The following is an 11,609-nucleotide window of genomic DNA, read 5'->3' as shown; positions in this document are numbered from 1 at the left end:
CTGCTGAACTTAATAGTGCTGGGTCCTTGCTCAGCGCTGTCACATGGCTTCTTCAATGTCTTAAAGCACTGGAAGCCACCATGCAGTAGAGCCAAGGCCTCTTTTAGCCAAGCACCATTCCTTCTAAGGATTCGAGAGCCTCAGTCAGAAGTACCATTAGGTTTCATTTCCATTTTTATTTTTGCTGGAGAAACATCAGCTCTCCTGGGGATTGAGTGCAGTTGTTCTTGGGGTTGCTGAGCTACCAATTGTGGATGAGTGCCTGGGGACCTGGCACATCAACTGTCAGGGACACCATCATCACTATTAGGCAGACACTGCAGTTGGTGGGGACTATGTAACTATAATAGACCTTTTTTGGGGAGATTATTACTTCTTTGACACATTTCCTTTGCTATTTTAAATAAAAACTCTGAAAAAGTTGCCTCTTTTTGCATTTTTTTTCCTGCTTTGTGTTTAATTTCAGAGTATCTGCCTTAAGTTCCAGTAGATATATCTGGCCTTATTTCAGTATACATATTATTTTTATTAAGATTTACTTTGCAGATTTAAAGGCTGAAGACAGAATTTTAGATGACAAATTAACATATTTATTGGTATTGTTGGTGAGTAAGCAAAGGGGAAAAAGTTCTCAGTCCTGTTCGATGAAAAGCCTTGATTTCCCTTAAAACAAAGCAAAACAAAACAAAACAAAAACCACTATGCAAGATTTTCCAACTTATTAGAGAATGTGACAATGCAGAAGAAACCTCTATAAGGGAGTCAAAGTAAGGAAAGCTAGCAAAGAAATATAGTACTTTCCCAGTTTGTTAAGATTTACATGATATTTTTGTTTTTCCTCTCTTTTTAATTTTATTTATTTATTTATTTATTTTTGAGTTTTTTTTTTTTTGCTACAGGGCATCTGTGCTCACCAGAAAGAAAAAGAAAGCAAGAAATCACCCCTCTGAGGGGATGGCCACACCACAATCCCTTTTCTTCCATTCTCCTCTCAGGATCTTGGGCACACATGCACATTCACCTAGACTGAGTTTAAGCCACCAAGTCCAGGACTCGAACTGCAGTTGACTACATGGGAGTCCAGTGACATAGCCATTACACCAACTGCTGGTCCCCGTGATATTTTTCTTCTTCTTATCTTGAGGTCAAATGTTGTCATTATATTAGTCTTTCTAGGTTTCTTCCTGGATTATTTCACTAAGATGGAAACTTTAAAAAGAATTATTTATTTAATTTAATTTTTTATTATTATATTTTTAATTTGCTATAGGGCACATGCGAACACCAGAGAGAGAGAAAGTGAGAAAGCAAGCCTCCAGGTCCAGGTCTTGAACTGCCGTTGGCCATGTGGGAGTCCAGATCCCCACCACCATGCCACTTGCTGGCCCCAAAGATGGAAACATTTTCAATAAAGATGTGTAAAGGTTTTTCTGTGCTGAAGTGTTTCATTTCTTATCAAATTAATCCTCCTTAGTCCTGAGTCCCATGTCAGACAGGGTCATTAGAAGGAGCTTACGCCAGTCTTGTTGATTTTGCAAACTGATCTGTTCAGAAGATAAAGTCAGTCCCTGCTGTGGCCGCAGTCCAGTTCTCCCAAGTAGAACATGCTTGTGGCCAGCGGGCTAGGTTTGAGGAGAGGAGGCTCTTCCTGTTATTCATGTTACATGAGAAACTGTAACATGATGCTCAGTGTCCAGCCATGTTCTACCATTAGCATTTCTGCAGGTTCTGAAAATCCATGAGTCAGGACCCAGGTGTTTGTGACATTATGCGGGAACCATACCCAAAAGAAGTCATTTCCTAGGGTCAGACATCACAATGAAATGGAAATTCAGGAAGCCAGCCAGTCCCTCCAAGACCAGTCCTTGCAGTGAGTGATAGTCTGGAGTGGTCTCCTCTTCTTGGTGGTTTTCTGAGTTGCTAAGGGCCTCTAAGCACACTGCCTTTGTTGTCTTCATTGGAGTAGTTGTTTTTAAATTCTCCTCCTTGTTCTGCTTGTATGCCTTATTTCCAGATATGGAGACAATAGCACACCCAATTATCTAGCTCGATTTAGGTTATCAGCACCATTATCCTTTTTACTTATTCTCTAGCTAGATCATAACCTAGGAAAAAGATAGAGAAGGAAAGGGGTTTCAGTTTCTTGTTTTTCCCCTCCAGCTTTAGTGAGACTCAGTTATAAGGAAAGATCTAGTACAGATGTTGTTTTCCTTACCTATCCTCTTTTGAGGTAGAAGGATGAAAAACCCAATCTGCAGTGTGAAGAGCTTGGTGCTGTTTGGCACTTTATAAGGCCGAGTCATGAATCTGGTCATTTCCAGATGAACTAGAGTAATGAAGGAGATGAGTAAGTGGTAACATTTGGTAGACATTGAGAAAACGAAGTCATGTCACCAAGGGACTCAAATTCTCTACCATAAAGTTGCCCTCATCTCTAAGTGGAAGTTTGAAGACCTGTTCTAAAGTTTAAACATGAATTGCTTGAAATCAGAAACTATAGGTAACTTAATTTTTATTAACTTACAAATTCACTTGTGATGTGTACAGGAGAGAGTCCTCAGAAGGTTCATGGAAAAATGTGTAATATGAAAACAGCTATGCATAGATTTCAAAACTTTTTGCACCAAAATAAACTTGTTATGTAATTCTACTTTCCATGAATGTTTTGAAGTCCCTTCATGTGAGATGCCCAATGATTCCTTGTTAAATTGAATTAATTTTGAAAACTCTTTGTCCATTGCTCCTAAATATTGGTTTTGATCATTGTAAATGGATTATTATGGAGTCTCTCTTATTGAGCTTAAGATATGATGGTCCTAAGATGTTTTTTCTAAATTTTTGAAACATCCATACTGGAGTTCTTAATCAGTTTCTCAATTTTTCTATGACTATGGCTGCTATGGGAAAGGTTTTATTTGGTGTATATTTACATTTTTTTATTTAATTATAAATTGACAATTTATGATAGAATATACTTATAGGGTACAGATATAATATCAGGATTTTAAAAAACACAGTGAAGTAAATGAAGCTAATTAACATATCCATTTCCTCAAATGCTTATTATTTATGATAAAAATGTTTAAATTTACTCTCAGCAATTTTGAAATGCATAATACACTTCCTTAACTATATTCATGACATTATGCGATTAAAAATCTGAAAACCAACCAACCAACCATTCCTCCTGTTTAACTGAGATACTGTACCTTTTGACTGTCATTGGCCCATTTCCCACCTCCTAGCCTCTGAAAGCACCATTCTACTATCTGCTTCTAGGAGTTCTGCTGTTTTAGATGCACATATAATCAAGGACATTTGGCATTTGTCTTTCTGTGCATTACTTATTTCACTTAGCTTAATATTCTCCATTTCTATCCGTGCTGTTTCAAATGACAGAATTTCCACCGTTCTTAGTGCTGACTAGTATCCCATGTTGTGCATGTTCCTCCTTTCCTGTGTTCCTTCATCTGTTGATGAGTACTTAGGCTGACTCTACTTCTTGGCTATCGTTGAGTGGTACTGCAAGGACACGGGAGTGCAAACGTCTCTTTGACAAACTGATTTCAAATCTTTTGTGTAAATATCCAGAAGTTGGATTGTTAGATCATATGGCGACTCTGATTTTTAAGTTTTTGAGGAAACTCCATAGTTTTTCATGTCTATACTAATTTACATTCCCACCAACAATGTACAAGTGTTCCCTTTCACCAAATCTTTGTCAACACTTACCTTTCATCCTTTTTATAATTGCTGTTCAGACAGATATGAAATGATAGCTCATTGTGGTTTTAATTTGCATTTCCCTAGTGATAAGTGATGCTGGGCATTTAAAAAAATATATATCTGTTGGGAGATCAGCAGATGGCGTAATGGTTAAGGTGGTGGACACTCCCATGTGGCTGACCACAGTTCAAGTCCTGGACCTGATGGCTTGCTTTCTCACTTTATCTCCCCCCCTCTTTGTGTGTGTGTGTGTGTGTGTGTGGTCAAACTAAAATATATAAATGAATAAATTTTAAAATTCTTAAAAAATATATATATATGTATATGTGTGTGTATATATATATAGGCCATCAACTCAATCTTTTATTGAATGCATTCATTATTTAATTGAGTGCCAAGTCTGGTCAAGGCAGACATTGTGAATTATTACAGATGCCAGCTTTAAAATAGTGTGCTAGCTTACTCAGTATGTATCATAATTCTTATATATGTATATTTAATTATTTATAAATTGTATTCTTAAAGTAGTCTATGACTGTAAAATACATTATAAAACATTTATAATAATAGGTACTAAGAAGATGAGGTAGAAATAAAATATTTTAACTGATTATTTTATTTATTAATGGCACAAAAATCTATTTAACCTCATTAACTATAATATTTAGAAGGAGAAATGTTACTGAATGTGCCCAATTGCTTTTAAAAATCTTTTGTTATGTACTGATTTGAAGGTCTGTTTTAAATTTAACTGTTTTCAGTACTTTGCTTGAATGGATGTCATAGATGTAAAGGATACCGTGCAAAGATATATAGACCCAAGGGCCAGCTGGTGGTGTGGTGGTTAGGTGACTAGATCCCATATGGCTGACTGCATGGTTCAAGTCCTGGACCCAGGTGTCTTGAAAGACACAGCAGGTGCGTTTATATGCAAGTCCAAAATCCAGAGAGCAGAGAAGGGAATGTGGCAGGGCCATCTTCCCATCCTGGTGGGTGATTTCTCACTTTCTCTCTGTCTCTCTCTCTTTCTCTCTGTCTGCCTCCCTCCTGCAAGCACATGTGTCCTATAGCAAAACTAAAAACAAAACTTAAAACAAAAATAGTCAGATCCAAATAAAAATAATGTATCATTGTGCAAAATAAATTAGAAAAACCATTTCAAAAATTCCTTCCATCAGTTATACAAAGGTTTTATTCTGAAATTTGGCTAATAAATTTTCATTTTACCTGATGTCAACTAGTCTTGAAAACTTGTTGAAAGTATTGCCTTTTAATATTTTAATGCATTGAGTTGAGCCACTTAAACTCTTCATTTGGAAAAATTTTAAACAAGCTAAGAAATTCTGCTTCAATTAAACAAAACACTGTGAACTTAAGAGTTTTTATAGGTGACGCACACCTATGTTGTTAGCAATAATATAAATAGCGTAAACTTTCCTAAACATCCACTTTGTAAATGTTCTTCTCATTACATGGGTTTCTGAAATCATCGTTAAAATGCCATTTATACTGTGATGGATCAATTTAAATGCAACTTGTGCTTATTATTTGGATAATTTATTGACCAAAAATGACCAGCAAATAAAGTATGCTTGTATTTGTATTTTTAAATAAATATTTTTTAAAGTATAACAGTTTTTTGGTGGTCTTTAGCCATGAGATAATCAGTGATTCTTTTGTGTGACAAAGTCTCATGTCATTATAAAGAGTATACAAGTTAGAGGTATTGTGTTTATAAAATTAACCACACTATCATATTTAAACCTCAATATGTTGTAATATGATTGAAGTGACTGAACAGAAGGACCACCATTAACACTCCCTCAACTGTGCATAACTGCCTCTTGTCCCTGGGGGTACTTGCAGAACTATGAGTCACACATAGCTAAGTGACTGTGGTGGGGGAGGGGAGCACCAGCATCATCTCACATCGGGGTGATCAACTCATCTTGGTTTATCTGTGGCTTTCCTAATCTGGGTGTTGGATACTAAGAAATCCTTTAGCCCAGGGCAAATCTGGACATTTGATTGCCCCAGTCCACATATTCAACACAAGTGAATTTTAATTTCTTTTTTTTCTTTATTTTATGGTAAAATAGTAGTTTGTGTCTGCACCCCATTGGATTAGCCTATGGTGATCCCTAAGACACATGCACCCCACTAAAATCTCTTGCAGGGACCACAGGAGGGGAGGTGGCTCTGGCCTGAAGAATCCTGCCTCGATGTGTTTTCAGTCAGCATGAGGTCCAGGATCATTAGGGGTGTCGGGGGAGGGGGGGCACACAGGAGGGGAGGTGGCTCTGGCCTGAAGAACCCTGCCTCGATGTGTTTTCAGTCAGCACGAGGTCCAGGACCATTAGGGGTGTGTGTGTGTTGGGGGGGAGGTCAACCAGGGAGTGATCCTGAGGTGTGGCAAGGAGAGCCAGTAGCACAGAATACACAGCCATTGTGTGCTCTCCTAGAAATGAAATCAAGTATTCAACAAAAGGCTTTCTCTCTCCGACTTGTTCCTAAAGTGACACTCATATTAATATGATAATGTCACACATGTGGGGAAATCTCAGGAGGAAGCAACCACATTTTTCACAAGGCTGAGGTGCCATCTTCTCCCCACCCAAGTCTTAACTACACTTTACAATCACTTGGGAGTTTAAAAAATTCTGCTGTCCATACCTAGCATTAGATGAATAAAGTAGACTTGCTGGGGGTGGGGATGTATGAAGGGGTGATGGGTGAGAATCAGGCATCAGGGTGTTTTTAAGTTCTCCAGATGATTCCACTGTATAGCCAAAGCTGAAGACTGTCCCTCATTACCCTTCTCTGGTAGTGTTGAGATTGTTGCTGGGTCTGAATGTTGAAAAAGAGATCTTAAGTTGTCACTTGCATGTGACACATAGAGTTGATGTTCGTTGTAATTCAGGTCATTTCCTACCAAACCAGACAAGGTTATATAATATTGCATAATCTCTTCTTTACCAAACAAAAGCCTAATGGTTTTAGCAGTCACTATAGTGGGCCTATAGACTGCAGCCACTTGGCTGAGAGATATCAACTAAGGTGTTTTGAAATGTCTTTCATCTGACAGCATGAAGATTTCCTCTTTAAAATGTGTAGACTGACAAGAAAATGTAAGAAGCAAACATAAAGGAAATAACAGGATGTTGGAGCCATGTGCTCCTAGTCTCACCGGTGTATTCTTAAACCTCTGTAATGGACTGATTACAGCAAGTTGAATCAGCTGGAAAGATAATGGAGCCAACAGCTGTGGTAGACTTGCACCCTTAAACTTTTGCTTGTGGGCAATGCAGGACCTCGCTGGACAGAGATATTCAAGCCAAACGAAAGTTTTGACAAATCACATAGGGCTGATAAATCTGCTTTTCCTGTGGCAGAGCATAAACTAAGCCATGACTAATGTCTTTCTATGCTGCATTCGAGTCTACTTTGCTGGAGAAAGATTTTAGTTTCTGCATGGCTCAGGAGGAACTGAGCTGGAGGACTTGGGACTCAGGAGCCTAAGAAGGGTTTTCACCACCTTTGGGTAAGTGAGAATGGAGACCCTGGCTTCCTTTACCACTTGTAAGAGCATTTGTGTACTGGTTACTGTGATATCTGCTGGGAATTTTAAAGAAATGTCAGGAATAGCCCTGGCCACAAGGAACTCAGGGTTAGAGAGGCAATGGAATACTACATTATAGTAAGAGAAGTAATGTGCTCATAGAAATACAGGTTTCACATACCTCACATTTACTAAGAAACTCTGTCTCATTTAATCCTCACGGAACACACATAAAGAGTGTATTCTTTTTTTTTTTTTTTTTATGTTCACTGTAGGGCGCGTGCGCTCGCCAGACAGGCAGAGAGAGACATAGAGACAGAAAGCGAGAAATCACCCCCCAGGGGGGATGGTCATGCCGCAATCCCTTCTCCTCCATTCTCCTCTCGGGATCTTGGGCACGCACGCACACGTGCCCGGTGTGAGTTTTAAGCCACCAGGTCCGGGACACGAACCACGGTCGACTACGTGGGAGTCCAGCGACATAGCCATTACACTAACTGCTGGTTCCCAAAGAGTGTATTCTTTTAATTCACATTTATAGAGGGGAGATACATTCTTAAAGAGGTATTCAGCTTGTCCAAGCTCACATAATCAGTAAACGGCTGTGCTGTGTTCCAGCCCAGTATAGTCAACGTTCACTTTTTTTTTTTTCCTTTTTAGAGCTTTTAGCTGTAGGGCACATGCACTTACCAGGGAGAGACAGAGATAGTGAGATGGAAAGTGAGAAATCACCCCCCAGGGGGATGACCACCCCGTGGTCTTTCTCTTCCATTCTTCTCCCAGGATCTTGGGCATGCACACACATGCACCCAGCATGAGTTCAAGCCACTGGGTCCAGGACTCAAACCCATGGTAACCCATGTGGGAGTCCAGCGATGTAACTGCTCTGCCATCGGCTGGCCCCCAGCGTTCTCTTTTTTAATCACATAGCCATACAATCACATACAACTCTGAAGTACTATTTAATGAGTCTTGGGAAATAGTGTCCCCTCGTGTGACTCAGGTCTCCATTAAGATACAAAACAATAGTACTAACCCCCAAATACTCTAATACCCTTATCAGTCTCTACCTCCTTGTCCTTAGAGGCAACGATTGTTTTTCACCAGAGATTAATGTTGCCTGTTGTAGAATTAGCATGAATGAAATCAAATAGTATGCATCCCCTTGCATAACTCTTCTTATACTCAGCATAATGTTTTTTATATTTGTTCATATTATTGCCAGTTTAAGCAGTTTGTCCCTTTTCACTGCTGACTGGTATTCTATTGCATGAGTGTACCAGACTTCGCTTATCCATTCTCCTATTGATTGACACTTTGGCTTTTTCTGAGTTTTGGCTATTATTAATACAACTGCTAAGAATGTTCTTGAATAATTTGTTTTCTTTGTGTGTGTGTGTGTATGTTTTTATATTTCTTGGGCAAATATTTCAGAATGAAATTACTGGGTCATATAGTAGGAATATATTTGGTTTTATATGAGAACTGCCAGGAGTTTTTCCAAAGTGTGCCATTTTGTATTCCTACCAATAATAAATGCAAATGAGAGTTCCGGTTATTACATCCTTGACAACATTTGATGTTTCTCACTTTGATTTTAATTTCTGTGATGACTAATGATGTTGGACAGTTTGTCAATCTATATTTCTCTTTCATTTATCTTCTTTTGTGAAATATTTAAATCTCTTTTTTACCATTTTAATAGGATAATGTGACTTTTTAGTGAATTTTGAGAGTTTTAAAAAATATATTCTGAATATGATTCTTTTGTTAGATATATGTCCTGTGAATATTTTCCCCAAGCTGTAGTTTATCTATTTATTTTTCTAAAGATGTCTTTTGCAAAGATTTAAAATTAGATGAAGTATAATTTAAAATTTTTAATGAGTATTTCTGTGTCCTAAGAAATCTTAGACTGCTCTCCAAGTTGTGAAGATATTCTATTTTCTTCTAGAAGATCGGTAATTTTACATTCTACATTTGAATCTGTGATTCATTTTTTTGATGTGTGTGTGGTATGAGGTAAGAGTCAAAGTTCTTTTCTTTTTTCCAATACCAGTATTCTGTTTTCTGGCACATTTTTTTTTTTTTTGAATTGCCTTTCCTTTCTTTATTGGACTGCTTTGAGGCATTTGTTGCAAATCACATTTTCAACATTTCTGAACTCCCTTATTTGATCTGTTCATCTTTTTGTGTTCTGTGCCAGTACCACACTGTCATAAGGACTGAGCTTCATAATAAGCTTTGAAATCCAATGTGTAAGTCTTCCACATTTGTTCTCCTTTTTGTCTACGTTGATTTGAATATTTTAGGTCTGTATTATATTTCCATGTAAACTTTAGAATTAGCTTGTCAATTCCTTAAAAAAAAATGGCCTTGTGAGATTATGATTGATATTGCAGTAAATCTGTAAATAAATTTGTAGGTAATCTTCCAACCCATAACATTATGTATCTCCTCATGTATTTAGACCTTTCAAGTTTTTTTCAACAAGGTTTCAGTTTTCAGTGCTTAAGTCCTGCATATTTTAATATTTTGTTCTCAAGTATTTTATGTTTTTGACGTTATTGTAATTTTTAGTTGCTAATAGTATATAGGAATACAATTAATTTTTTTTTTTAGAATTTTTTGCTATAGGGCATGTGCACTCACCAGAAAGACTGAGAGACAGAAAGTGAGAAATCACCCCTCACAGGGGATGGCCCTGCCACAATCTCTTCTTCTCCATTCTCCTCTCAGGATCTTGGGCACGCATGCACATGTGCCCGGCATGAGTTTTAAGCCACCGGGTCCGGGATGCGAACCGCAGTCGACTATATGGGAGTCCAGTGACATAGCCATTGCACTAAGTGCTGGTCCTGACCTTGTGTCCTTCTTAACCTTGCTTAACTTGCCTGTTGTTCCTAGTTGTTTATTTTATTTTTGGGGCCTTATTTTAGGATTATATGTAAACCACCTTGTGTCCTTCTTAACCTTGCTTAACTTGCTTGTTGTTCCTAGTTGTTTTTGTTTATTTTATTTTTGAGGCCATATTTTAGGATTATATGTAAACATTTATTACATATAATGTAAACATACTTTCAATATGTATTCTTTCTGTCACTTCATTGCATTGGCTAGGGCTTCCAGTACAATGTTCAATCATGAGGTAGAGGCAGCATCGTTGCCTTGCTCTAATCTTAGAGAAAAAACATTTACTATGTCATCACTGTGTGTCATATTAGTTGTGGATTTTTTTTTAACAGATGTCCTTCCTCAGCATGAGTAAGCATCCTATTTCTAATTTGCCAAGTTTAAACAAAAATCATAAATGGTGAATTTGTCATATTATTATTTTGATACATTGAGATGATTATGCATTTTCTCCTTCATTCTGTTAATATGTTGAATTGCATTGATCTGTTTTTTTTTAAAGTTAAATTAACCTTGTGTTCATGGGATAAATATCATTTGGCCACAATATATTTTTTTTCTGGTAAAGATTTTTTCAAGTATATTCATGAGAGCTATTAGTTTATAATATTCTTTTCTTATAACATCTTTGTCAGATCTAGTAAAATGGAAAGTATTCTTTCTTTATTTTTTTACATAGAAAAATGTGTCGTGACTTTTCTGGCGTTCCAGTGGATCAGAGTTTCTCAACTTTGGCAATATTCTTTTTCTTTTTAAGTTTATTTATTTATTGAGAGAGAGAGAGATTCCCAACAGAGCCTTATCATGCTGTGATCCCCCCAACCCCCACCACAGCCCTCCAGTCAGCCAGAATCACAGGCATACAGTTCAGGCTGATCCGGGGTCCAAACCCAAGACCTTCCCGTGCTAATCCAGTATCAACCAGTGGCATCCTACCTCCCCCACCACCTATGCTACTGTGGTTGGGCAAAGTATTGACATTTTTTACTTGATAGTAATTTGTTGTGAGGAACTGTTCTACATGTTGTAGGGTATTTGGCACTAACTCTTACCTTTACACACTAGATGTCAGTAGCTCTTCCTCACCTAGTTGTGACAACGAAAATGCCTCTAGATATTGCTAAATATCTCTTAGAGCACAATTTCTCCTTGTTAAGAATTACTGATCTATATTTTAAAGGTATAACCCAATGTTGTTTTTTAGTTATCTTTTTTCTTTTCTGGCATACACATTTAAATCTATAAATTTTCCTTTAATACTACCTTAGCCAAATTCCATAAGTTCTGATATATTTTTGTTATTATTCGGTTAGAAATATTTTCATTTTTAAAAATTATTTATTTTGTTTATTATCAGCTTTATTCTTTTTTAATCTGCTAACAGCACATGCACTCTCACCAGAGAAGGGGA

The sequence above is a fragment of the Tupaia chinensis genome, unplaced genomic scaffold (genome assembly GCF_000334495.1).
Source record: "Tupaia chinensis unplaced genomic scaffold, TupChi_1.0 Scaffold000311_2, whole genome shotgun sequence".
Taxonomy (NCBI): Eukaryota; Metazoa; Chordata; class Mammalia; order Scandentia; family Tupaiidae; genus Tupaia; species Tupaia belangeri.
The sequence above is the reverse complement of the archived record's forward strand: the minus strand, read 5'-3'. Positions refer to the sequence as shown.